Here is a 25,743-nt window from a genome sequence, read left to right as displayed (position 1 = left end):
TAAGCCCGTAGATACACATGATTCAAATGTAGTGACCGTGCACTAGGGAAGCATGTGCCTCCATATAGGATTGGCGTCAGGAAGGGCATCCGACCGTAAAACAGGGCATATGTGTGTGTGTGCCGCCATTCTCATCCGCGACCCCACAGGTGTGGGAAAAAGCGGTAGGAAAAGAAGAAGACTCCTTCCCCATTCAGCAATTTCTCCAGACTTCAGACTCAGATAATATAACAACATACTGTAACATCTTAACAGATTTTGAATTCAGGCAATCTGTTAGGAATGTACGAGTTTATCGCGGATTTTTCGATGATACAGACCACTATCTGATCTGTAGTGAACTAAGTATCTCTAGGCCTAGGGGAGAGAAAGTGAAATCTGTCTGCAAACGAATAAGGGTAGAAAATCTCCAGGACGAGGAAATTAGACAGAAGTACATGGATATGATTAGTGAGAAGTTTCGAACAGTAGACAGTAAGCAGGTTCAGGATATAGAAAGTGAATGGGTGGCATACAGGGATGCTGTAGTAGAAACAGCAAGGGAATGCCTAGGAACAACTGTGCGTAAAGATGGGAAAAGGCGAACATCTTGGTGGAATGATGAAGTGAAAGCAGCCTGTAAACGTAAAAAGAAGGCTTATCAGAAATGGCTCCAAACAAGGGCCGAGGCAGACAGGGATTGGTACGTAGATGAAAGAAACAGAGTGAAACAAATAGTTGTTGAATCCGAAAAGAAGTCATGGGAAGATTTTGGTAATAACCTGGAAAGGCTAGGTCAAGCAGCAGGGAAACCTTTCTGGACAGTAATAAAGAATCTTAGGAAGGGAGGGAAAAAGGAAATGAACAGTGTTTTGCGTAATTCAGGTGAACTCATAATAGATCCCAGGAAATCACTGGAGAGGTGGAGGGAATATTTTGAACATCTTCTCAATGTAAAAGGAAATCATCATGGTGGTGTTGCAAACAGCCAAGCTCATGGGGAGGAGGAAAATGATGTTGGTGAAACTATGCTTGAGGAAGTGGAAAGGATAGTAAATAAACTCCATTGTCATAAGGCAGCAGGAATAGATGAAATTAGACCTGAAATGGTGAAGTATAGTGGGAAGGCAGGGATAAAATGGCTTCATAGAGTAGTAAAATTAGCGTGGAGTGTTGGTAAGGTACCTTCAGATTGGACAAAAGCAGTAATTGCACCTATCTATAAGCAAGGGAACAGGAAGGATTGCAACAACTATCGAGGTATCTCATTGATTAGTATACCAGGCAAAGTCTTCACTGGCATCTTGGAAGGGAGGGTGCGATCAGTCGTTGAGAGGAAGTTGGATGAAAACCAGTGTGGTTTCAGACCACAGAGATGCTGTCAGGATCAGATTTTCAGTATGCGCCAGGTAATTGAAAAATGCTACGAGAAGAATAGGCAGTTGTGTTTATGTTTCGTAGATCTAGAGAAAGCATATGACAGGGTACCGAGGGAAAAGATGTTCGCCATACTGGGGGACTATGGAATTAGGGGTAGTTTATTAAAATCAATCAAAGGTATTTATGTTGACAATTGGGCTTCAGTGAGATTTGATGGTAGAATGAGTTCTTGGTTCAGGGTACTTACAGGAGTTAGACAAGGCTGTAATCTTTCACCTTTGCTGTTTGTAGTTTACATGGATCATCTGCTGAAGGGTATAAAATGGCAGGGAGGGATTCAGTTAGGTGGAAATGTAGTAAGCAGTCTGGCCTATGCTGACGACTTGGTCTTAATGGCAGACTGTGCCGAAAGCCTGCAGTCTAATATCTTGGAACTTGAAAATAGGTGCAATGAGTATGGTATGAAAATTAGCCTCTCGAAGACTAAATTGATGTCAGTAGGTACGAAATTCAACAGAATTGAATGTCAAATTGGTGATACAAAGCTAGAACAGGTCGATAATTTCAAGTATTTAGGTTGCGTGTTCTCCCAGGATGGTAATATAGTAAGTGAGATTGAATCAAGGTGTAGTAAAGCTAATGCAGTGAGCTCGCAGCTGCGATCAACAGTATTCTGTAAGAAGGAAGTCAGCTCCCAGACGAAACTATCTTTACATCGGTCTGTTTTCAGACCAACTTTGTTTTACGGGAGCGAAAGCTGGGTGGACTCAGGATATCTTATTCATAAGTTAGAAGTAACAGACATGAAAGTAGCAAGAATAATTGTTGGTACAAACAGATGGGAACAATGGCAGGAGGGTACTCGGAATGAGGAGATAAAGGCTAATTTAGGAATGAACTCGATGGATGAAGCTGTACGCATAAACCGGCTTCGGTGGTGGGGTCATGTGAGGCGAATGGAGGAGGATAGGTTACCTAGGAGAATAATGGACTCTGTTATGGAGGGTAAGAGAAGTAGAGGGAGACCAAGACGACGATGGTTAGACTCGGTTTCTAACGATTTAAAGATAAGAGGTATAGAACTAAATGAGGCCACAACACTAGTTGTAAATCGAGGATTGTGGCGACGTTTAGTAAATTCTCAGAGGCTTGCAGACTGAACGCTGAAAGGCATAACAGTCTATAATGATAATGCATGTATGTATGTATGTATGTATGTATGTATGTATGTATGTATGTATGTATGTATGTATGTATGTACTGTAAAACCTCGGAATGCGAGTGAGTAACTTGGTCTACCAGTGTTTTGCAAGACGAGCAAATATTTTAAATAAATTGTAACTTGATAAGCGAGTGAGGTTCCGCAGTACGAGCGTCACGTGTGCCAGGAACTGACCACCAACGAACTGAACCTGCATCGCGAACAACAGGAGGTGGTTATGGAGATCTCGTCCGGGGAAGAGGAGAAGGAACAGTCAGTGGAATCTCTCACTTCATTTCGGAAAAGTGCAAATTTTGGGAAACGGTGCAAAATTTTGTAGAAAATCACCACCCGAATAAGGCTGTAGCAGTACGAGCGATGAATCGTTTCAGTGACATTGCAATGTCACATTTTCGTGAAATCCTCAAAAAGAGGCAAAAGCAACAGTCACTGGACAGGTTCCTCGTTAAAGTTACACGAAAAGGAAAGAATTAAAGTGAGCCAAGAGATAGCAGTGATTCCGTTAGTGAAATTCGTGCTACACAGTAACTCTTCTCATTGTCTCCCTCACACCAATAATGATTCTATTGTAAGGAAAAGTGCACTTTAGTTTGTTTTACGTTATACATTGTTGTAGAAATGGTATGTGAATAAATATTTGTGTGTTGTGGACGAATCATCCGCGTTTCAATTGTTTCTTATGGGAAAACTTGCTTTGATATACGAGCGCTTTGGATTACAAGCATGTTGCCGGAACGAATTATGCTCGCAATCCAAGGTTCCACTGTAATCTTACTAGCCTATATAAACCTATTTTTTAATGTTGTACACTAAATAAGCTATAAACAATGAAGTGAATTTGTGACGACAGCTTTACGGATTCTCTCTCCCACTTTTGTTTCTAGAATTTTCGATCACTTTGTCTCACGGGAATCACTAACTTCGGCAAAATACTTGAGCTTCAACGTGAAGGGGATGATTTGACATCGAACATGCGCGCGATATTACTACTGAGTGAGGGTCTAGTTACCGTTCAAAGCTGCAAGGTAACGGTGTCTCCTCCGTAGGTGCTCGCGTTGGCTAACATTATGGTGAACGGTTGTGGAGCAGTCTGATTATCCAACCCACACTCAACAACACCAGCTTGCTTGCCAACATTCATAAAGGACCACCAGTGTCATTGAGAACCAAGCGGCTAATTGCTCGGTAACCATTCGCAAAAGCAAACAAAGGTGTTAAACGTCGCAATAACACCCGACGCTGACATACGAAATACCTATGACTGGGAAGGTAATTGTCGTGATAATAATTGATCCACCAACTAACATTTTCCTTTTCTCATTTAATAATAATAATAATAATAATAATAATAATAATAATAATAATAATAATAATAATAATAATAATAATAATAATAATAATTTATTGCAGCCAATGGCCAAAAGAAATTTACGTTAATAACACATTAGTCATCTCTGCAGATTCCATAAACTTAATAATGGCTTGCCACAGGGATCAGTCTTGTCTCCCATTCTCTTCAACTTATACATCCCGCCGCTATCCAGAGACACATCCCACAGAGACCATGGTTCAGTCTACTATCTCTAACTCGCCGCCATATGACATCAATTATCAGAATGCGACTTGGACATGCATCTTACCCCAGTCATCTGTTCAGACTCAAAGTCATAGACTCCCCAAATTGTCCCTCTGACCCCAATGAAGAAGCAGACCTCAACCATACAATTTTAGGATGCACTAGATACAAACCACAAGTGACCAATTTATATCAAACGCTTATACAACTGAAAGTTCCACTTCCCACTTCCGTTTCGTCGTTGTTCAGCAGCTATGACATCCGTATATATCAAGCAATAGCCAAATTTTTAAGTGAATCCAATTTAACATTGTGATACGTTTGTTCTGTAGTCTGTAGTTAAACTGTTCTCATCCAACCAAAGTTCCTGTACCGTGGCTTTCCATCACCAATTAGTCACAATGCCATTAACGGTCCCATGTTGTAAAGATGTTGCTCTTTGACTTTCCTGTTTTCTAAATGTACAGAGCTGGCAGCATGGTCTTACGGACCAAATGCCAAAATGCTAAATAAAAAAAAAAAAAAAATTAAAAAAAAAAACCTTATACATCCATGATCTCCCAGAAACCGTATCTCGCAAGTTCAGCTATGCACATGATATCAACCTCACCATACAAACAACAGACTTCAATGAGGCAGAAGACATTCTATCCCAAGATCTTGACAAGATGGGTGTTTATTTTTTTAAAAAATAGCGCCTGAAACCTAGTCCACTAGCTGGTACTTCATGGGGCGCAGAGGCACGCACACTACGAACAACTGCTCTAGCAATAGTATATTCACCAGCTGAATATTGCTCCTCTGTATGGCTCAATAGCTCCCACACTAGTCTGATTGATGTCCAACTGCACCACACAATGAGAATTATATCTGGTTCATTGCGCTCTACTCCTATTCAGTGGTTTCATTACTGAGCAACATTCAGCCTCCTGACATCAGATGGCGAAGCGCCCTTGTTAGACTGTGGACCAGGATAGCGAAGAATAGTTACCTCCCAATACATCAGGATACAGATGAAAATGCCGTAATGAGACTCAAGTCACGGAAACCTGCCTGGAAGACGGCAAAGGAATTAGTTAATGCACATTTCAAGCCTGATGAAATATGGAAACGCGAATGGTCTCAATCACACCTTCATGGCATTGTCAACATCAGGGATCCAACTACAAAGTTGCCTGGGTTCAACCTTCCTCGCTCCACCTGGACCACACTGAACAGGATACGCTGCGGAGTAGGAAGAAGTGCTTCTGCTCTGCATCAGTGGGGCTGGAAAAATTGCAACTGTGGTGGTGAAGTGCAAACCATCCTGCACATTCTGAAGACTGCCTTCTGCGAGCTTTTGGTGGTTCCATCGAGGACATTCACCGAGTGGCCCCTGAGGCACTCTCTTGGCTGGAAGAGCTGGACATTCGTCTCCAAGAGACTGAAAGACCTTTTTTTTTATGTGAAGTTTGTATATATATAGTATGTATATCAAGTCAATTTTTTTGTGCCTGTTAAGAATTTGTACATAGTCGATTGCCAACTGTAGCACATCATACACTAAATAATAAAAACCGATTCGTGCCGACAAGTACAAATCATGGCATGATAATGTTCACACCTCTTACCACAACGTTCACATACACAGTCCGTGTCTGGTTGATGGAATTTCTTAGCTTTACACAACTTATAATGAAATCCATGTATTGCAAATCGTGTCACCAAGTGTCTGAGCTCATATGCCCCTCCTTGCCAGTCTTTGGTAAATCATTGCGTCCGTCGAGTAAAATTAGCTCTTCTTTGCTCTTAATTTCTCTATGAACTGTAGATATGTTGGTGTAGTTGGTAGCGGTAGGTGATAATGGAGATCCTCTACGAAGAAAGGTTCACGGGTTAACTCATACACAAGCCTTGAAGGCGTATACTTCGAAACACAGTACTTTTTTTTTCTTTCGGAAAAGTAGCTTTCACTTTTTCTAGTTTCTCGAATTGTTTCACTTTTAGATGTGGCCATACATTTTCTAAATCATATCGAACAGCCCTGCTCCTCCTGCTCCGTGGCTCAGGAGGCAGCGCGCTGGCTTCTCTCCGCTGGATACCGTGGTTAAAATCCCGGTCACTCCATGTGAGATTTGTGCTGGACAAAGCGAAGGTGGGACGGGTTTTTCTCCAGGTACTCCGGTTTTCCCTGTCATCTTTAATTCCAGCAACACTCTCCATTAACATTTCATTCCATCTGTTAGTCATTTATCATTGCCCCAGAGGCGTGAGACAGACTTCGACAACCGGCACATTTCCTATCCTCGCTGCTAGATGGGGGCTTCATTAATTCCATTCCTGACCAGACTGGAAACAGGCGGGGGGGGGGGGCGATAGAGGGACTCATTTTGATGATCACAGGATAACGCACAGGAGTTGTTTGAAAAATTAATACTTTTATTCCCTGTATTTTGTACAACTTATTCTACCCTGTTTTTTATTCACTATGCGCGACGAATTAATGCACGAACCGGGATGATATTGGTCATAGAAGCAGGGGAAACTATAATTATTGGGGCATTTGCGCAAGTGATAAATGCCGTGTTTTTACATTTTTGTATGACTATGATTGATGTTGATTGATGTTTGTTGTTTAAAGGGGCCTAACATCGAGGTCATTGGCCCCTAATGGTACGAAAGGAGACGAAATGAAATGACAACTTGAAATTCCAAAATCCTCCACTGACCAGAATTCAAAGCATGAGGACGAAGAATGAATGGATGGAGATGAATTTAAAACGATCAGTGGATCCGACCCACAGTGCCTCACATGCACAGAAGCTGGTACAAAACAATCGTATTACCGACCAAGGGACTGCTTCTATAGTACGATGCTGAATCGATTGTGCGTATAGTCGAAACGGGTCCAAAATCCAGCTCATCAGCCCCTCCTAATAGTATTTATCGCTAGGAAAGTAGAATCATGCTATGTGTAATGTTGCGGTACTAATCAAAAGTAGCGGAGACTCGCGGTATTCATCACATTATGGTACTACTGACAGGTAATGTAATGCGCACATGTAGCACAGACCTATGGTGTTTCGCACATTGCGGCGCTATTTGCAGGCAACGCAAACCTATGGCGTTCCTTACATAAGTGGACTAATCACAGGGACCCGTACTATCCCGTGGAATTACTCACATAGTGGGAACTGTGCATAGGTAAGGCAGAACCATGGTGTCGCTCATATAGGGGTACGAATCACAGGTACTGTAGGACCCACCTCCTGATTCACACACTGTCGCTACTAATCACAAACCTATTGCGTACCTAACATAGTGGTACTACGCGCAAGTAAATGCAACCCATGGTGTTCCCTGCGTGATGGTACTAATTACAAGTAGTTTCATGGTTCTAATTGGACCATCCCTTGGTCGCCCCTTTTAGTCGCCCCTTACGACAGGCAGGGGATACCATGGGTGAATTCTTCGTCTGCCTCCCCCACCCACAGTGGGTGTGTGTTTGGTCCGTGAGAGGTATTTTATTTCCCTCAAGTCCGCCGGCAAGCCGGTTAGGACACCCCTACCCGCCACCTGTGACGCGCCACGTGGGAGTATCACCTCTCCCCCTGCTACGCCTGCATGGTTTGTATGACTTTCTTAGAACCCCTTTTCCGCTAAAAAATAATTTAATGGAATTGATTCGAAAATGATTATTGAAGATACATTAATTTGTGAGAGATAAACTTGAAAAAATCATCCATCGGTGGGATTTGATCCAGCCATCCCGCGCTTACGAAGCGGAGCTCTTGCCACTGCACCACGACCTCGTCTTCATCGCAAACATGGCTTACACATAACCGCACTGGACTTTTGATTAATTAGTTTCTCGGAAACGACTGAGAATTGCGCCTTATTACTTGCACCTGTCATGCCCTACAAGTGTACCAAAGGTGGATCGAATCGGTCACCCATGCGCCATGCATAGCCTCTCCTAAGTGCTGACAGATCATGTATTGTAGTCAAAATGAGCTAAGTTGGCTGTTGGTAACTCCATAAATGCATGGCACTCCATTGCCGAGTGCACTGAAGAGGACTAGAACGGTCTACACTAAGTTCGAGTGTTAATTCCTAGGTTTCTATATCTTCAGAAGGGGTAATGTCTTCCACCGTATTTGCTTAAATATAATGCATACCTATCTAGTTATTTAAATGCGCTATGTGCAACTGGATTCATCAACGGTATCTTTAAATTTTTTTGTTGTTGTTCTAATTTCATTTGAATGGCCACTATGCATTGAACGGATGGAGCGTGGATGGATATCACTGTACTGCCAACGTCCTTTTTTCCTTACAATATTATAATTAATTTGTTGTTACTCCCATATCTGTCAATTTACTTGAAATAATTGCGCAGTTTTTACAGAGCGTAATGTATATTGATACAGAAGGGTATCCATTGACATGTACGATATTTTGAGGTGTATATCGTTTTATTATTGGAGTAAGTTTGTTTAGTTTATGTGGAGAATATCTGTATATATTAATGTATTATGACAAAGGTTATTTCAATTGTTGTTTAATACCAAATAAATGATTCAAAAGCATATTGCAAGCTTCACCAAAAGTTATGAACTGAGAAGCATATACAAAAATCTGTGTACATAGCAAGTGACATAGAAATTGTTCAGCCAAAATCTGTAATGAAAACAAGATATGTTACACATTTCAGAGACGATGAATTGGCACTCACCATGCTAGAGGTTTTACCGACCTCAACAATCTTCAGATAGTTAAAATCAAACTGAAAGTTTGACATATTTTCTCATAATAGACACTTGCGCTTCAGGTTTTAAAGAGCTGAGACAATAAGACAAGCCAGATGATCATCTCATGACACTGAGACTGTCCTAGTAAAATCAGGAAGAATGTCCGGATATCTTCACTTCAAATGTATGACCGTTAACTGCAGATTATTTTCAAATAGCACACTCCATTATCAACGGCGATGTAGAACTAAATTCATTACCTCTCACCGAACATGCAGAAGAAACCCACATCCAAGCGGTTATGTTAATTGCTTTCTAGTCTTATGTAGGTGGTTAGTAAAGGCTAATTTCATGCCAAATAACAATCTCAATAGGTAAGTGCATGCACATTGGTTACATTTATCTTCAAGGCAAGAAAGTAGATCCCAGGGAACATGTGAAAACCTGTTTCTCATACAGAACTGGGATCTAAACGTCAAGCCACTCGTCACGTATATTGTTATGGTATATAAAATGTTGTTTGAATACTTCATGGTGAGCAAATATGTCTATCCAATTTTGCACTGGGAACTGAGAACTTGTAAATGTACTATTCAAATCATTTTATATTGAATGTTTGATAAATCAAAGCCCAGAAGATAAATGCAAAGTACATTACATATTAACAAATAACAGTAGAATCAGAACACAAAAAAGTCATGCAAAGTCACAATATTACAACGTATACAACATATTATGAAGTAGAAAACATTGCTAAATATAGAAACCTGTCAATATTCATAAAACATGTGTACATAAAGGCAAACAGAGTTCAAAATCCATAAAAATGTTGTTCTGGAACTCAACTGTCAGAGTCAGATAAAATTCTTGCACACATTTCTCTTTTGGAGAATTACAGGATATGATCAGCAACAGCCTAATTTACATAAAATACAAACAATCAGGTGGAGTAGGAAATTCATGGCTTAGCTCATAATGGGTGATCTAGACGGGTGAGATGATACTATCCAGTGTCCAGAAGGGGGCAACTAATCGTTTCATTATTACTTGCACCATCAGAATGGAAACAAGTGAACACCAGGCTGCAGAAGTACCGTGCACTTTTTCGTATATTTTTTAAATTAAAATGTGAAATATTTCCTCTAATTTTCTGAAAAATTTATTATAAGTTCTGCCATGTTTGTTCTTCATTTCTAAATATGAACATAATTATAATTGTTATTTAGTAATGAATTATGATTATCAAAAGAGTGGCCGGAGTTACCCCATGTTTTGGGGTAACTTCGGCCGCCATAAAAATAACTCAGGAAACGAAGTTTTCTTCGATATAGTGTTACTTCGGCCTCTGTGAATGTTTTTTAAAACCTGCAGAACGCCCAGTATCAACAATCACAAACAAATTAAAACGATTTGCAGTGAAACAGAAGTATAGTGATCAAATTCCCATTTTTCACAAAGAATGGACTATTTTATTTAGCCTAAGCGTACAAGCATTTTATGATATTACAAATTATGTGTTGCATTGCGTAGTTATTTGTAATGGTAAAAAAGATAATAAATAAAAAGTATGAAAATCATAAAGCCCAATAGTATGGAGAGAAAAGGAGATCGGAAAAGAAGCAATCTTGTAGACTGTTCTCATAATACACCGTCTTCTCAATTAGAAAATATCTGGGCCGTCAATCAAGTTCTTAATTGCGCATCGTCTGTGTCATCTGATATTCGTCTATTTATCATTGAAAATAGGAACAGTCTTTCCTTTCCCTGTCGGGATAAACTTCCCCGTTTATTGTTATTGTAGCTTTATTAATCTCTTCTAAAGCATTCTTGAAGTAAACAGGATTGTAATTACAATACCCGCGGCCGCGTAATGTTTTCCCGTACGTTCTGGGCTTGGCCGAAGTTACCCCGGAAGAGGACAACTTTTATCACAAAACTATTTCCTGAAAAACCTATTTGAATAAAATGCATCAAATTAGGTTGATCAGTTACCAGACGTACTTACATTTTGACCCCATAAACCTTTGAAATGGAGAATAGAATGCTGGAGCTGGAGAACAGTTTGTTTTCTGCTGTTACCAAACAAGACAATAGTCGGGGCTGCGAAAAAAATTGATTGACTCAAAAATGAGCCTGCCAATGTTCTTTGGACTACCGAGTGTTGATAGAGCATTCTATTGTACATGCATTTTAGTTGTTGCAAGTGGTTCATCTTTTTCCGTATAGGAGGCAGGAGAAAATAAGTGTTGCTATTCGTCAGTGGCCGAAGTTACCCCGTTTGACGGTACATGAAGAGAAGGGTGCTGTCTACAAATCCACAATCACACACTGTTGTTAGGTACCAGCCCCGTGGTAGCACTTTCGGTACTTCCAGGAAGGGGCTAGTGACTCACAGTCGGCTTGTGGGGTGGGGCCAGCCTTTCCATGTATTGTTCTCGTCGGCTGGCTTTCCTGCAAGTTTCTTGGAGATTCAACGGGAATGTTCCGCCTCTAGCCACCTTGCGAAAATTCTGACTCAGATCACCTGAGCTACAAAAAGGGAGGCTAGCTGCGGATAGTCAGTCAGAGTTGGGCTCCGTGGTGGAGCTCTAGTCAGTGTTGGTGCTGATCTCGGAGTCACTGTTGGATTCCATCATGGAGTCAGTGTGAGATTCAGTGTGTTGGGGTTCGGTTACTGGGCTGAGGGCGACAGAGATGTTGGCTGTCCCTAGTGTCCCACCGAGGTCTAGACGAGGAGCTGTTGTGTTGTGTCAGTGAGTCCAGTGAGTAGGTGGGCTAGAGACGATGTACAGTGCGGAAGACTCTGTACTACCATACTGTGTGGACTGAAGATCACAGTGAGTCAGCAAGGGAAGCTGCTATCGTGAGTGTGAAGGTAAATGGACCTGTGTTAATATTCGCTGTTGTATCATCCTGTTGTTCACTGCATGTGACTCTGAATTACTGGACTGTCCCTGGAGTTGAACCAAGCAATAGTCTTCGTGTTTGAGTGGCACGTAGTCCTGTGTTCAAATCCAGCAGTCCATACATAGCTGCTATACGAGGTGACTGGACTTGGGGAAGTGAAATTGAAGACTAGCCAACCCAGGTATAGCAACGGGCTGGACCGCCTGCTGTGCCGTAAGGAAGAGAGACTTGTAAATACATGTTGACAGCAATTAGTAAATGTGGCCATTCATAGCTGAATAGACCGTGTGTGTGTGGGGGGGGGGGGCATATACATTTACTGGGTCATCCTGAATAAATCGGACTAATAAACCAGCCTGAGTTTTATTCGTAATACTATCAATGAAAATATGTCTGGCTCCATGGCTAAATGGTTAGCATTCTGGCTTTTGGTCCAAGGGGTCCCGGGTTAGATTCCTGGCCGAGTTGGGGATTCTAACTGTAATTGGTTAATTCTTCTGGCTCGCAGGCTGTGTGTGTGTGTGTGTGTGTGTGTGTGTGTGTCATCTTCATCATCAAAGGTAGGGCTCCATTCTCACAGTTACGCAAGTCGCCTATAGGCTGTCTACTAGAAAAAAGACCTGCACCAGACCTCTCCGGAGGCCATACACCATTATATAATGAAAATACCAAATAACATCTTGAAATGACAGGCTTAATGACTGATGCAAGAGAAGAGATTTGCCAAATGCTGTAAAACGTTTGGCCTGAGACAGACTTCAATTAATGAAGTGGCTGTATTAGGTGGGAAAGTAATCAAAAGGATTGAACAAGTAAAAAATACACAAAGTGTTCCCAGGGAGGAGGTGAGGGAAACTATGATAAAAAAAGAGACTGCCTACACAAACTGTAGAAATTGTGCAAGCAATACACAAAAACTGTGTCAGCAGCGTACAAGCTCCGGCTGGAAAGACGCAATGGTTTAGAAATGAAACTGGACTGACAGGGGAGTGTGCTGTCACTTCTTGTTTCTAATGGTCTTGGACAAAATTGTACCGAGACGAAGGAAGCATATGAAAATAGGGATATGAAGTTATTACTGTTTGCAAATGATATTGTGACCTGGGGAACAAACAGCAAAGAAATACAAGAAGAGCTTGATGCACTGAACAAGAAAATTGAAAAGTATGGTACGAAAATCAGCACAGAGAAAAGCAAGACCATGGTGGTATCAAGAGGAAAAAGACAAGAAAATTGGTGATCAAAGTCTTGAAATAGTTGACAGTTTCAAATACCTAGGGAGTGGATTAATGCAGAATACAAGGCTGGACGTGGAGATTAGCAAAAGGGTGCAACAGGGCAACGCATTCTACCAGAGTGTAAGAAACCTTTCCTGAAATAAGGAAGTGCCAGGAGGTATAAAGAGATAATGTACAAAATATATTATTGCATGTTATAAATCCCATTCCATATTGATGGCTATCAGTTTAAAAACAGAAAAATCTTTATGTTGTCCTCCTTTTCAATGCAAAAAATGTCCACCTGTGTGTTAGATGGGACAATATCTAGACATGTTTCAACATATCTAAAAGCCATCTTCAGTGAAACCTCAGATTATTGTTTGACCAGTTGAATGCAGCTGCCCCATTAATAGAGCATTGTCACCTTGGAAGACAGATTTCCATTCTAAACAGAACAAGAAAAGTTTTATTTTAACAAGATTAGTTTTAGATGAGAGGACATTTTTACTTCAACAGCACACGTGTATTTTAATGCGCGATCACTGTTCTTTTATTTCCTCATAATTTTCTCAGTGTTTTATTTGTTTGTTTATATATGTAACATTTTAGCTTCTACTGAAGATGGCTTTTAGATAAGTCGAAACATGTCTAGATATTGTCCCATCTAACACAGGTGGATAACAAAAAAATTTCCATTTGTTAAGCAAAAAGTATTATGCACCCATTATGCAGAGAAACACTGGGAAAGAGGAAAGACCTAATTATTGTGTTTATGGACCTTGAAAAGGCATATGATAATATTCCTAGATCAATTATTTGGAAAATTCTTAGAAAACTTGGTGTACCGGAGTACCTTATTAGGAAGATCCAAATGCTATATACTAATTGCAAAAGCTGGTCACTCTGAATGGTTCAATACAACCAAAGGAGTACAACAGGGAAATGCCTTATCACCTCTTCTATTCATAGCAGTTATGGATACCATTGTAAAGGAACTAAAAGGAAAAGGTAATATAGATCTTCAGGCTTTGGTGTTTGCAGACGATGTGGCAATATGGGATAAAACAGAGGAGGGAGTGCAAAATAATCTGAATGCATGGTGTAAGAAGTTTGATGATTATGGAATGAAATTGAACCCATCAAAAACAGTAGCATTGAAAATCAGCAGACATAATACAGAATGCAACATAAAAATACAGGACCACCAAGTTGAAGTAGTACACCAATTCAGATATTTAGGAAGCATAATGGCTAGTAATAATAGAGCTGAGATAGAAATAACAAACAGTCTAAAGGCTCTAACTTTTACAGTATCGTTAGACACATATTATGGGATGAGAAGGTCCCACAAAGAACAAAAATGATCCTGTACAAGTAATATTTCATTCCCATCCTTACATATTCTCTGGAAACCTGTACACTAACATCAAAGGATTGAATAGGATCCAAACCTGTGAAATGAAATTTCTTAGAACTGCCCTCCAAAAGACACGACTTGATCACGTGAAAAATGATGAGATCCGATCTAACCTAGGTCTAAATGAATCGATGGAGGAAAGATTTAGGTCATCTAGACTTAAATGGTGTGGGCATGTTAAACGAATGAATAGCACAAGGTTACCATGTGCTTATATGGAAAAGAGAATAACAGGTAGAAGACCAGCTGGAAGACCAAGAAGAAGATGGATGGACCAACTGAGGAAAGATGTGGAGAGAAGAGGATGGAATTGGGAATCTGTCTTGGACAACAAAATCTTTTTGAATAGGCAACTTTGGAAGACGCTCGTTTTCAAACACCCTACCCAGCTTGCTGGAAGGGCAAACTGATGATGATGATTGACTTAAGTGGCTGAGACCTGGATTACGACAAGAAGAGAGGAGAGTAGAATTCAAGCCAGTGAAATGAAATACCTACGAAGTACGATAGGAACGACAAGGAAAGAAAATAACTGATAGCAGTAAACTAAGATGGTTTGAACATGTAAGGAGGATGGATGAAAAGAATACCAAAACAGATGATGGAGATGAAGATCGAGGGAAAGAGAGTGAGAGTGAGACGTAGAACAAGATGGATCAATTCAATAAAGATGAGTGCAAGTAAAAGAAATCTGGACTGGGACAGAATGGTGGAAGGAGAGAGGAGAAGGTGGAGAAGTGCCATAAATGCACCAACATGGCAGGAGCTGGACAAGGAGAAAGGAGGAGGAGGAGGATGATGATGATATAAAGTTAGGAGCATAAAAACGAACATATCATATGATAAACACAATGACAGATTAGTGTGGAAAGAGGAGAATGAGAAAGAAAATACAAAAGGACAATAACAATCTGAACATCTTCAGAGAGCTCTCTGCTCATCAATTCCAGCTACGTCCACTTCTTCTCAGCCCCCAACAAGCTCGTTTCTGTTTCCCAACTTCATCAGGAGGGTGGACTTCAACACTCATTGAGGAACCATCTCGACAGATCTTCAACGTTGATGTGGGAAGTGCAAATTAAGAAGAAAACTGAATAAACATAAGAAAAGGGATGAGATAAAAGGATAAAATTTAATACATGGGAGCTGACAAGAAAGGTTTGTAGAACAATGAGGACTGATGAAGGAGCGCCTATCTATATGAACTCTCAATTACAGAGTTTTCTGAAGTTCCCACCTAATCAATACTATATATGTTGTCAAATTTATTTATTTACATGTCAATTTCAATAACAGTTTTGATCCATGGATCATCCTCAGTTCCTTACACTAACACTTAAGCTAGTACATTCACAATCATTAGAAACCACTTTCTTTGAGTTTGTCATATATTACAGTCATAAAATCTAATAAAACGTCTGTTTCATTTCAGTGTCATATCTCTATCTGTTGAATGGTGAATCATAAGTCCATCAGGTTTATATAATTTTGTTGCCTCAAACGCTCTTCTCAGACTTTTCCTATTTTTCTAAATACATTGCAATGCGGGTGGGCTCCACGTCCGCCATCTCAATCTCAGACTTTGGTCGGGACCAGCGATTGAAGCAGGACGTCAACATCCACCACCTCCAAGCTGCACCACTTGCGCTTGAGCCTAGGTGCTCTCCCTACTTGCCTGTTGGTGGTGTAAGGAGAGATGGATAATACGAGAATGATTAACCTGATGTCTTCCACCTCGCAAGGTATCTGCATGCATCCAGCCTCTGGACTGTTCTGGAACGATTGGCCCAGGTATATATAAGACTGGAGTGACTTGCCAAGTTAGCAAGCATTATAGTTCTTATCAAAATATATAAAGGCCAAAGGCAGGCATTTATACAAGAGGAGGCACATGCTCCCCTACTGCACGGTCACTGCATTGTCCTACATGAGAGGCTTGCAGTGCTGTCTCAACGGCGCAGTAACCACCAGTGTCTTGGAAAGGTGTAGTATTCCAACTGATGAGCCCACTGCTACACTGGGGCGAAATGCTGGTAATTTCATGCCGAAAGAGCTTAAATGTTATTGTTCTTCTTTGAGGAAATTCCTCAAAAAGTAACACTTGTTAAGGTTGATAAAACAGGCTAAAAAATAAATAACATTTCTTGTAATTGTCAACTTATTTCGAGCAGTTCAGTGTGAGTTCACTTTTATTTTCTGTTCGTTTGTTCATTCCTAAATCTTGCTATCATTTCCAGATTTACTTCATTGCCTGAAATCTGCTTTGATTTGACTAATTCAATTTAAAGGTAGCATCATATTATGAGAGGAAGGTCACACCCGTAACTTTTGTTGTTATATGCATTTTGATATTATAATCATTCCTAAAACATTGTCTTTCTCTTATATACATATGTTTCAGATGTTAACACATGATCTGCTTAATTTTTATTTTGGCTGATGATGATCATTAAGTGGCTGAAACTAGTACCAAGACTAATGTAATACTATTTAATTAATATATGTATTGAAAAGGTGGATCCTCTTATCAATTTATTAGTTGAGCTAAGTTGAGGAGTTGAGTGCCAACAGAGTGAGTGTCTCCTGTCCAGGAACGGAGTATTTGTTCCGCGTGTTTGTCGCTGTATAGCCAACTAGTGTGCTGTAGCAGTGTGGAAGGGAACACTGGATGTCACCAGGAGACAGGTAATGGAGGTTGTACAGGAGTGAATGGCCAGCGTCCATCATCCTGAACTGCGAGACTGATGTGTGCAGGCTGAAAACGGAGGACTTTGACAACGGCAATGACAACAACTGTGTGACCGAGTCTCCGAGTGCTAGTCGATGAAGACCGAGTGAGTGGGACCTAACAGTGAGAATAAGAGAGAGCACAAAGTGTGAAATTGTGTGTCTGTACTATGAGTGTAAGTTGTGATCTTGGTGTGCCTGTGTGTGTTAATATGTAGGTTAAGTAATTAATTAATTAATGAATCTTAGAGGTTAAGTACTACCAGTTTCTGTGTTTCTTTATATGCTATGCAAGGTTCTCCAGGTGTACTTAGGATGTAAAGGAACAAACAACTGTCAAATCAAGTCATGTGTGACATTGTAATACTTAATTTGGGGATGTTAGATTGTGTAATGTGTATAATCTGCCGATGCATTTTGATCCTGCGACCAGGATTGTCTTCAGAGCAATAACAAATAATGTATTGGCAACTGTCACTCCATAGTAACCAGACTCAAGAGAGAGGGACAGAGAGAATCTTTTTGAAATATAGTTCATTCGAGGGCCTCCAGAGTCAAGGAGCAAGATGTTGACGAGTGAACTATGGAGGGTAGCCATGATCTACTCAGTATATAGCCGTCACCTTTGTTAAAATTATCCGGGTGTTTTGCAATTTCTACTGCCTCATAAATTTCTAGGTAGAAAATGTTTCTCTTTAGAAATGATAGAAGAGTGGTTTTATTATTATCTACAATACTTTCTGATTTATGACAGAAAACGTGAAGCCCTCTCACCCTATACCGGTTAGTTTGTTGCTTGTTTCCAGGAACTTTTGTTTTTCAGAACCGTTTTCTTGATAGTCAGTCCACAAACTTAGCATGCCTGCCTCTTACCCAGAGCCCAGGGTTCGATTCTTGGCCATGTCAGGGATTTTTACCTGGATTTGAAGGCTGGTTCAGGGTCCAACCAACCTACATGATTACAATCGAGGAGCTATCTGATGGTGAGATAGCGGCCCCGGTGTAGAAAGCCAAGAATAACGCCCGACAGTATTTGTCGTGCTGACCCCATGACACTTCATAATCTGCAGGCCTCCGGGGTGAGCAGTGGTCGCTTGGTAGGCCAAGGCCCTTCGGGGCTGTTGCGCCATGGGGTTTGGTTTGGCTTTTGGTTTTCCTGGTAACTCTGTGATTTTTTAAGATATTAAAATGAACTTTTGCATGCATGTATATTTGATAGAGAAGAAGAAGATGTGCTAGAATTATTGAGCTAGCTTCATTGGTTGAGTTTAAAAAATGTATTTTCAAATGCAAATTAATGAAAGAATTGTCTGCTTGAAAATGACTTAATGAAAAAGATATTTATTCTTGATGGACTTCACTGATTCACTGATTCTAGTATACATATGTTGTAGCTATAACATTACCAATCATGATTTTAAAAATCATAGAATAATATTCATGTGTTTGGAAATTATCAAGGAAACAGCAAAATAGTGGCCACGATAATTAATTATATATAATGGCATAGGTTTATATGATTTCTTTTTTTTTTGCTACGGGCTTTACGTCGCACCGACTCAGATAGGTCTTATGGCGACGATGGGATAGGAAAGGCCTAGGAATGGGAAGGAAGCGGCCGTGGCCTTAATTAAGGTACAGCCCCAGCATTTGCCTGGTATGAAAATGGGAAACCACGAAAAACCATCTTCAGGGCTGCCGACAGTGGGATTCGAACCCACGATCTCCCGGATGCAAGCTCACAGCCGCGCGCCTCTACACGCACGGCCAACTCGCCCGGTATATATGATTTCTAAATATGTAGGCATATTGATGCGCAGGTCGCCCACGGGTGTCAAATAGAAAGACCACACCTGGCGAGCCAAACCTGTCCTGGGATATCCCGGCACTAAAAGCCATATGACATTTTTATAGAAGTTATATCAAAAAATGATTTGATGGTCATTAGGTATGGCATGTTCTGCCACAGCAGACTTCTCTGGCTGGCAAAGACGTAAATGCCTGCGATGCTGTTTAACCCTTGTTGCTACCTTCCTACATGTTTGGCCAAAATAAAATTATGCTCAAGAACAAGAAATCATATACATTCCAGCACAATTTAAACAAATATATTCATCTATCATGATTTTGAGCATTTTTTAATATATATTTCAAATCATGTTTGTAATTATTTATTTTTATATTTACATCTAACAATGTTACATTATAATACTTAGTTTGGGGATATTAAGTTGTGTAATGTTTATAATCTGCCTTTGGTTGTGGCATCTTACAGAACAACTAACCCAGCTGAAGGGAGATTGGGTCACCTTCCCTATCCTTCACTTGAGTAATTCTTGTCTGGTGCATCCACGTTGCGGTGGTGGGTAACCTCCACATCAGTAGGCCGGTGTGAAGGAGAGCTAAGTTCAGGCAGGGACACAGTCTCGTGGGGTATAACATGGAACCCATGCCCAGGGCAGAGAAGGAGACCTTTGGAATGGCGAAGACGGTTGAAGAGCCAACCCATCCTCTCCTGGTAAAATTAGAAGAGGAAACCACTGCCTTATGGAGAAGAGGGATCTTCTTTTTTGCTATTGGCTTTACGTCGCACCGACGCAGATAGGTTTTATGGCGACGATGGGATATGAAAGGCCTAGGAGCAGGGAGGAAGCGGCCGTGGCCTTAATTAAGGTACAGCCCCAGCATTTGCCTGATGTGAAAATTGGAAATCACGGAAAACCATCTTCAGGGCTGCCGACAGTGCGATTCGAACCCACTATCTCCTGGATGCAAGCTCACAACCGCGCACCTCTAATCGCATGGCCAACTCGCCCGGTAGAGGGATCTTCAAAGGCAAAGGGAGTAAACGCCAAAAGAAAATCCTCAGATGCATTAGGTTTAGCAGGTCAGCAGATGAGTAAATTTGTACTTGCTTTCTACTATAATACAAGCCTCGGATGGAAGTTTAAAAATGGAAATGGAATTGACAAGTCTCTGGCTACAGTTGCCCAGTATGATGGTAATTCTGATGTTCGTGCAAGTGTTAGATCAGAGAACAAAACCCGATTTGGAACAATAAATATTTTAACAATGAATGGGAAGGAAAATGAATTGATTGACCTAATGGAGAGACAAAAACTCGGCATCATGTGATTAAGTGAAGTAAAATGGAAAGGGAAAGGAATGAAGAAACTAAGAAATGGGTACACCTTGTACTGGATGGGTAACAGTAAAGAGAAAAGAAATGGAGTGTGATTTGTAGTGAATCAGAATGTGGAGCCAATAGCTGAAGCTGAGTATGTAAATGAAAGAATTATAATAATGTACATACATGTAAAGAAGGGACTACTGAAGATAATACAGGTGTATGCTCCACAGACAGAATGTAGCGTGGAAGAAAAATATTTCCTCAATGAACTGGAAGCATATATTGTTGGAGATGGGAACATGATAATGGGAGATCTGAATGCCCATGTGGGAACTGATAGAATGGGATATGAGAATGTTCTGGCCCCACATGGGTATAGCGATAGAAATTAAGATGGAGAGAAACTGTTGGACTTTTGTATCAGAAATAACCTGATAATAAAGAACACATGTTTTATGAAGAGGAATAGCCATAAGATCAGCTGATATAGTTGGGATGGACAGTATGGAACACTCATCGATTTTATAATAACAGACCGAGAATGGGGAAGATACGTCATGAATATGAAGATAATCCCCAGTGAAAGTATGGAAGGTGATCATAGATTGTTAATTGTGGAATTAAAACAAGTAAAAATCCCTAAAATTGTACTGAAGAAGAAACCAAAGATCAGGATTTGGGAATTGGAGGAGGAGGAGGATAAAAAAGTGGCTTTCCAGATTGGATAAAAAGGAAGTTGCCTAACACAGAAATACAAAGTGGAGAAGACGTGGGACAATTTACGACAGACATTTGCGGAAGCAGCAACTGAGGTATGCGGAAAAACAAAAGCAAAGGTTAAGGGAAAGGAGACACAGTGGTGGACAGACAAAATAAAAAAAGAAATAAAAGGAAGGAACAAAGTGAAGAAAGAAATGGATAAGGAAAAGCAAAAATCATATCAGGGGGATGAGAATAATATAGAAAGGTTACATGTGGAATACAAACGATTGAAACTACAAGTAAAGAGGAGTATCAAGGAAGAAAAGGAGAAATGTTGGGGAGAGCTTACCAACGAAATTGAGCAAGATAGTCAAGGAAATCAGAAACTACTATACAGAGTAATAAAATTGAAAATAATAAATCAAGAAAAAATCAAGGCATTAGAGAAAGAAGATGGATCCATAGTACACGACGAAAAGGGTCTTCAGAAGGTGATGGAAAAATATTTTGAAAAACTTTATAATGAGGATGACTGCTCGGAGGAAGAAGGAGAAAAGAAAATGGAAATAATCGATGGAGAAAAAGAAGAGAACCCGATAACATGGTTGGAACTTGAAAGGGCAGTGAAAGCAATGACCAAAGGTAAAGCAAGTGGGAAAGATGAATTCAGTGCTGATATGTTTAAGGCAGCAGGAAGCATTGGACTACAGTGGCTATACTGAGCCCTCAATGCCATATAAAAGGATGATAAGATACCTGAAGATTGGCAACAAGGAAGCATTGTACCATTCTTCAAAAAAGGAAACAGGAATAAATGTGAAAATTATGGAGGTATAACCGTATTATCACATGGGCTAAAAATAATGCAGAAAGTCATAGACAAAAGACTGAGGGATATAATAGAAACACAGTTAGAGGAAGAACAATATGGCTTTAGACCAAATAGATCAACAATAGACTTGATATTTACAGTGCGAACAACAATGGAAAAACATCTGGAAAGGAACAAGGAAATCATCTTCGTATTTTTGGATTTGGAAAAAGCTTATGATACAGTTAAGAGAAAACATGTATGGGAATGCCTATGGAAAAGGAATGTACCAAAATCATTAATAAACAAGATCAAAATGTTGTATCATGAGAGTAAAAGCAGTGTACAAGTGGAGAGTGGTGACTCTGAAACATTTTATACAAAAAAAAAAAAAAAGTCTCAAGCAAGAAAGTGCACTGTTGCCACTATTGTTTATTATATTGATGGATGAAATCATAAAATGTGTAAAACAGAGTATCAGTAGTGATGAAGTGAATACTTTGGTATTTGCAAATGATGTGGTGACTTGGGGAAAGGGAGAAAAGGAAGTACAAAGGAGACTGGACATTTGGAATGAAAATCTGAACGAGCTTGGAATGGTAATTAGTAAAAAGAAAACTGTAGTCGTGCACTGTGGAAAAGAGAAAAACAGAAGCCAAGACGGAGAATGGTTAGAGAATGTAGAACAGTTTATATATCTGAGTAGCATTATTAATGGAAGAAATTAAATCAACCCTGAAATTAAAAACAGAGTAAGTAAAGGTACAACATTTTATCACCAAGTCAGAGAGCTTTTATGGGATGACAAAGTACCCAAGGGAACAAAATTAAGATTACGTCGGTAGATGCAGAGTGGGTTGTTGTCCCATATGCTCTGTACTCTGACCGGCCAACTGAGCAGAGGAAAGTTGGCCACGGCTCTACCGTGGCTCTACGCCTCTGCAATCGGGAGACGGGTCTGGGGCACAATGCCGGACTTCACGCCTGGTCCCACGCTGTCCTGAGAATTGTTTTCCGTGGTTTTCCATTCCCCTGCACTAAGGAGAATGCCGGGACAGTTCGTAGTGTAGGCCACGGCCGCCCACTCCCTCACCTTCTCCGCACATCTCCTTCATCGTAACAAATCTCCCGGCCTGAGAGACGGCGTCACCATCTAAAAGGTCCGCCTCCCCCTTCAGGGGAGGAATGAAAACGTTGTAGTAGTAAATTAAGATTATATAAAAAGTATTTCATACCAATTGTAACATACAGACTAGAGACGCTGGTAACTAATAAGAGACAAGATAGTAACATCCAAGCAGTAGAAATGAAATTTTTAAGAACATTGGTTAAAAAGACAAGAAGAGGTAAAATTCAAAATATTAAAATCAGAGAAGAACTAAATATAGAACCGTTAGTACAGATGATACAGAAAGCAAGACTGAGATGGTTCGGACATGTAAAAAGAATGGGAAAGGAATGAATAGCAAGAAGGGAATAGGAAAGAGAAGTTAAAGGAAAGAGACCAGTTGGAAGGCCGAGAAGAAGGTGGATGGATCAGATTTGGAAGGACATTAGAGAAGCTGGTCTGGATGTGGTGGAAGTAATGGAGCAGGAAATGTGGAAGGACAGAAAGGAGTGGAGGAGGCTTGTTAACCACACCCAGGCAACTGGAGTGCGACATTGTTGATGATGATGATTGTTACATTAGTATTACTAAGCCTATATGAGAGAAAAAAGATCCTGAATTCCAGTTTATTAGGGTTTCTATCACACTATTGTTCAGGGAGTCAAGAGACGTTGCCACCATTGTAGGAACGAGTGGGAAAACATAATGCATTGAACACATCCTTGTTACTCTTCAAAGAACGGTTCATATTCTATCCAACGAAAGTCAGCGCTCCCATCTAGCAACAGTAGGCAGAACTAATATTGTTTTTCTTGTTTACCAGAAGAGAGAGATGTATTTCTAGTATGTGATGATTTATTAGTTAAGAAAATCAAGTCCTCGGGCACCGTATTGAAAGTGTTAACCATTGTACCCCCTTACTATATACCTGAAGCCTTTGTCACTTATTCATGTTATTATTGAATAAATACACTTTGGTTTAATTTCAAACATTCAACGGCATTGATTAAATGTCACGTTTTAAATCATACAGCGTTTCCACTGTGTATTTGCAGGGTCTCACAAATAAACTACGATTGTCGAAACGGCGTTTTTACTCTCCGAACCGTAAGCTGCAGTACGGGAGGTGTGCGCATAGTTCTTCAGCCTGCATGTGTTTGACCTGGCAAGCATTAGTCACCAGTCTGTATCTCAGCTGTTAACATGGTGAGGCAGTTATCATTGCAACAACATATTTTCGTATGTTCGTATGTTTCATCTTAATGGTCATGTGAACCGTCATAACTCTCGCTATTGGTGTGCAGAAAATCCTAATGGTGTTTATGAAGTCCCTCATTATGATAGGAGGATTAGTCCGACTCGTTGGCTGAATGGTCAGCGTACTGGCCTTCGGTTCAGAGGGTCCCGGGTTCGATTCCCGGCCGGATCGGGGATTTTAACCTTAATTGGTTAATTCCAATGGCCCGGGGGCTGGGCGTTTGTGCTGTCCCCAACATCCCTGCAACTCACACACCACACATAACACTATCCTCCACCACAATAACACGCAGTTACCTTCATATGGCAGATGCCGCCCACCCTCATCGGAGGGTCTCCCTTACAAGGGCTGCATTCGGCTAAAAATAGCCATACGAAATTAATTTAAATAGGAGGATTGGTGTTTGGTGTACTGTTAGTGCAAGACGAATAATTGGGCCTACTTTTTTAAGATGACAGTAAACGCAGAGAGGCACCGAGACGACATTTTGACGCCCTTCTTCCATCAGTTAACAGAACAAGAAAAATTGCATTGGTGGTTTCAACAAGATTCAGGCCCTCCTCATACAGCAGAAATTTACAATCTCGGAAGTGTTTGCAGACAGAGTGATCAGTGCTCTCTATTTTCCCTTCATTCTCCAGATCTAACACAGTGTGTGATTTTTGCTTGTGGGGTGAATTTAAAGAAAACGTGTATCGAACAAATCCTCACACACTGGAAGAAGTGAAAGAAAACATTACTATTGAAATCAGGAACATAACAGTGGCAGAACTCACTCGCACCAGCCAGAATGTAGTTACCAGATACAGTGCCTGTATAACCCAGGAAGGACGACACTTCCAGCGTCTTTTATTAGGTAAGATTTCATGTAAGACTGTATACATGCTTAAAGTAAGCAGGGCGGCCGCGCGCGACATAAGTTCCAGCTTATAAATCTCATATTTATTCCGTATTGGCTCAGCACAACTTCCAATACTTATCAATTTCTATATAATAGGTTTATTAATTACATAACATAAACCATATAATCTCTAGTACATGTTTCGTTCCGATTATGGAACATCTTCAGCTAAAATTTGACAAAATGGCAAGACAATTAAAATACATTGATGTTATGATGATACAAAAGCTAAAAGATATGATAAAATGGCACGAAGATTAAAACATATAATTATGATGATGAAATAAAGTTCATTCATGTTGGTTAAAAATTCAACAAGTCAGTGTTCAAATGACGAATTAGAAACGGCGATAAAGTTCTTCTTCATGTTGGAGACGTGTACATTTTGTTAATCTTGAAGATAAATTGGAGAAATACAAGATTTTCTTAATGTATATTTATCGGGGGAACTCTTGATAAAATAACCGTAGTTGAAGTTGAGTTGTGGTTAGATTATTGAAATGAGTCTTATAGACAGTCGTGTCGTATTTAACGTCCTCCCTTATGTCGTGTTGTTATGTAATTAATAAACCTATTATATAGAAATTGATAAGTATTGGAAGGTGGGAACCTACTCATAACTTAACCTTAGTCGACATAAGTTCAGCTAAGCCAGGTGCCGTAGCGCAGAATATA

General features: G+C 40.3%; 1 protein-coding gene across 1 annotated transcript in view; it reads right to left on the bottom strand.

Moving 5' to 3' along the window:
* Positions 1-25,743, bottom strand: part of LOC136881791 (uncharacterized) — a 954,543-nt gene that overhangs the window by 389,816 nt on the left and 538,984 nt on the right. The gene's annotated exons all lie outside the window — the stretch shown is intronic.

The sequence above is a fragment of the Anabrus simplex genome, chromosome 10, assembly GCF_040414725.1.
Source record: "Anabrus simplex isolate iqAnaSimp1 chromosome 10, ASM4041472v1, whole genome shotgun sequence".
In the NCBI taxonomy this organism is placed as follows: Eukaryota; Metazoa; Arthropoda; class Insecta; order Orthoptera; family Tettigoniidae; genus Anabrus; species Anabrus simplex.
Note: the sequence above shows the minus strand (reverse complement) of the source record. Positions and strands in the feature narration are given on the sequence as shown.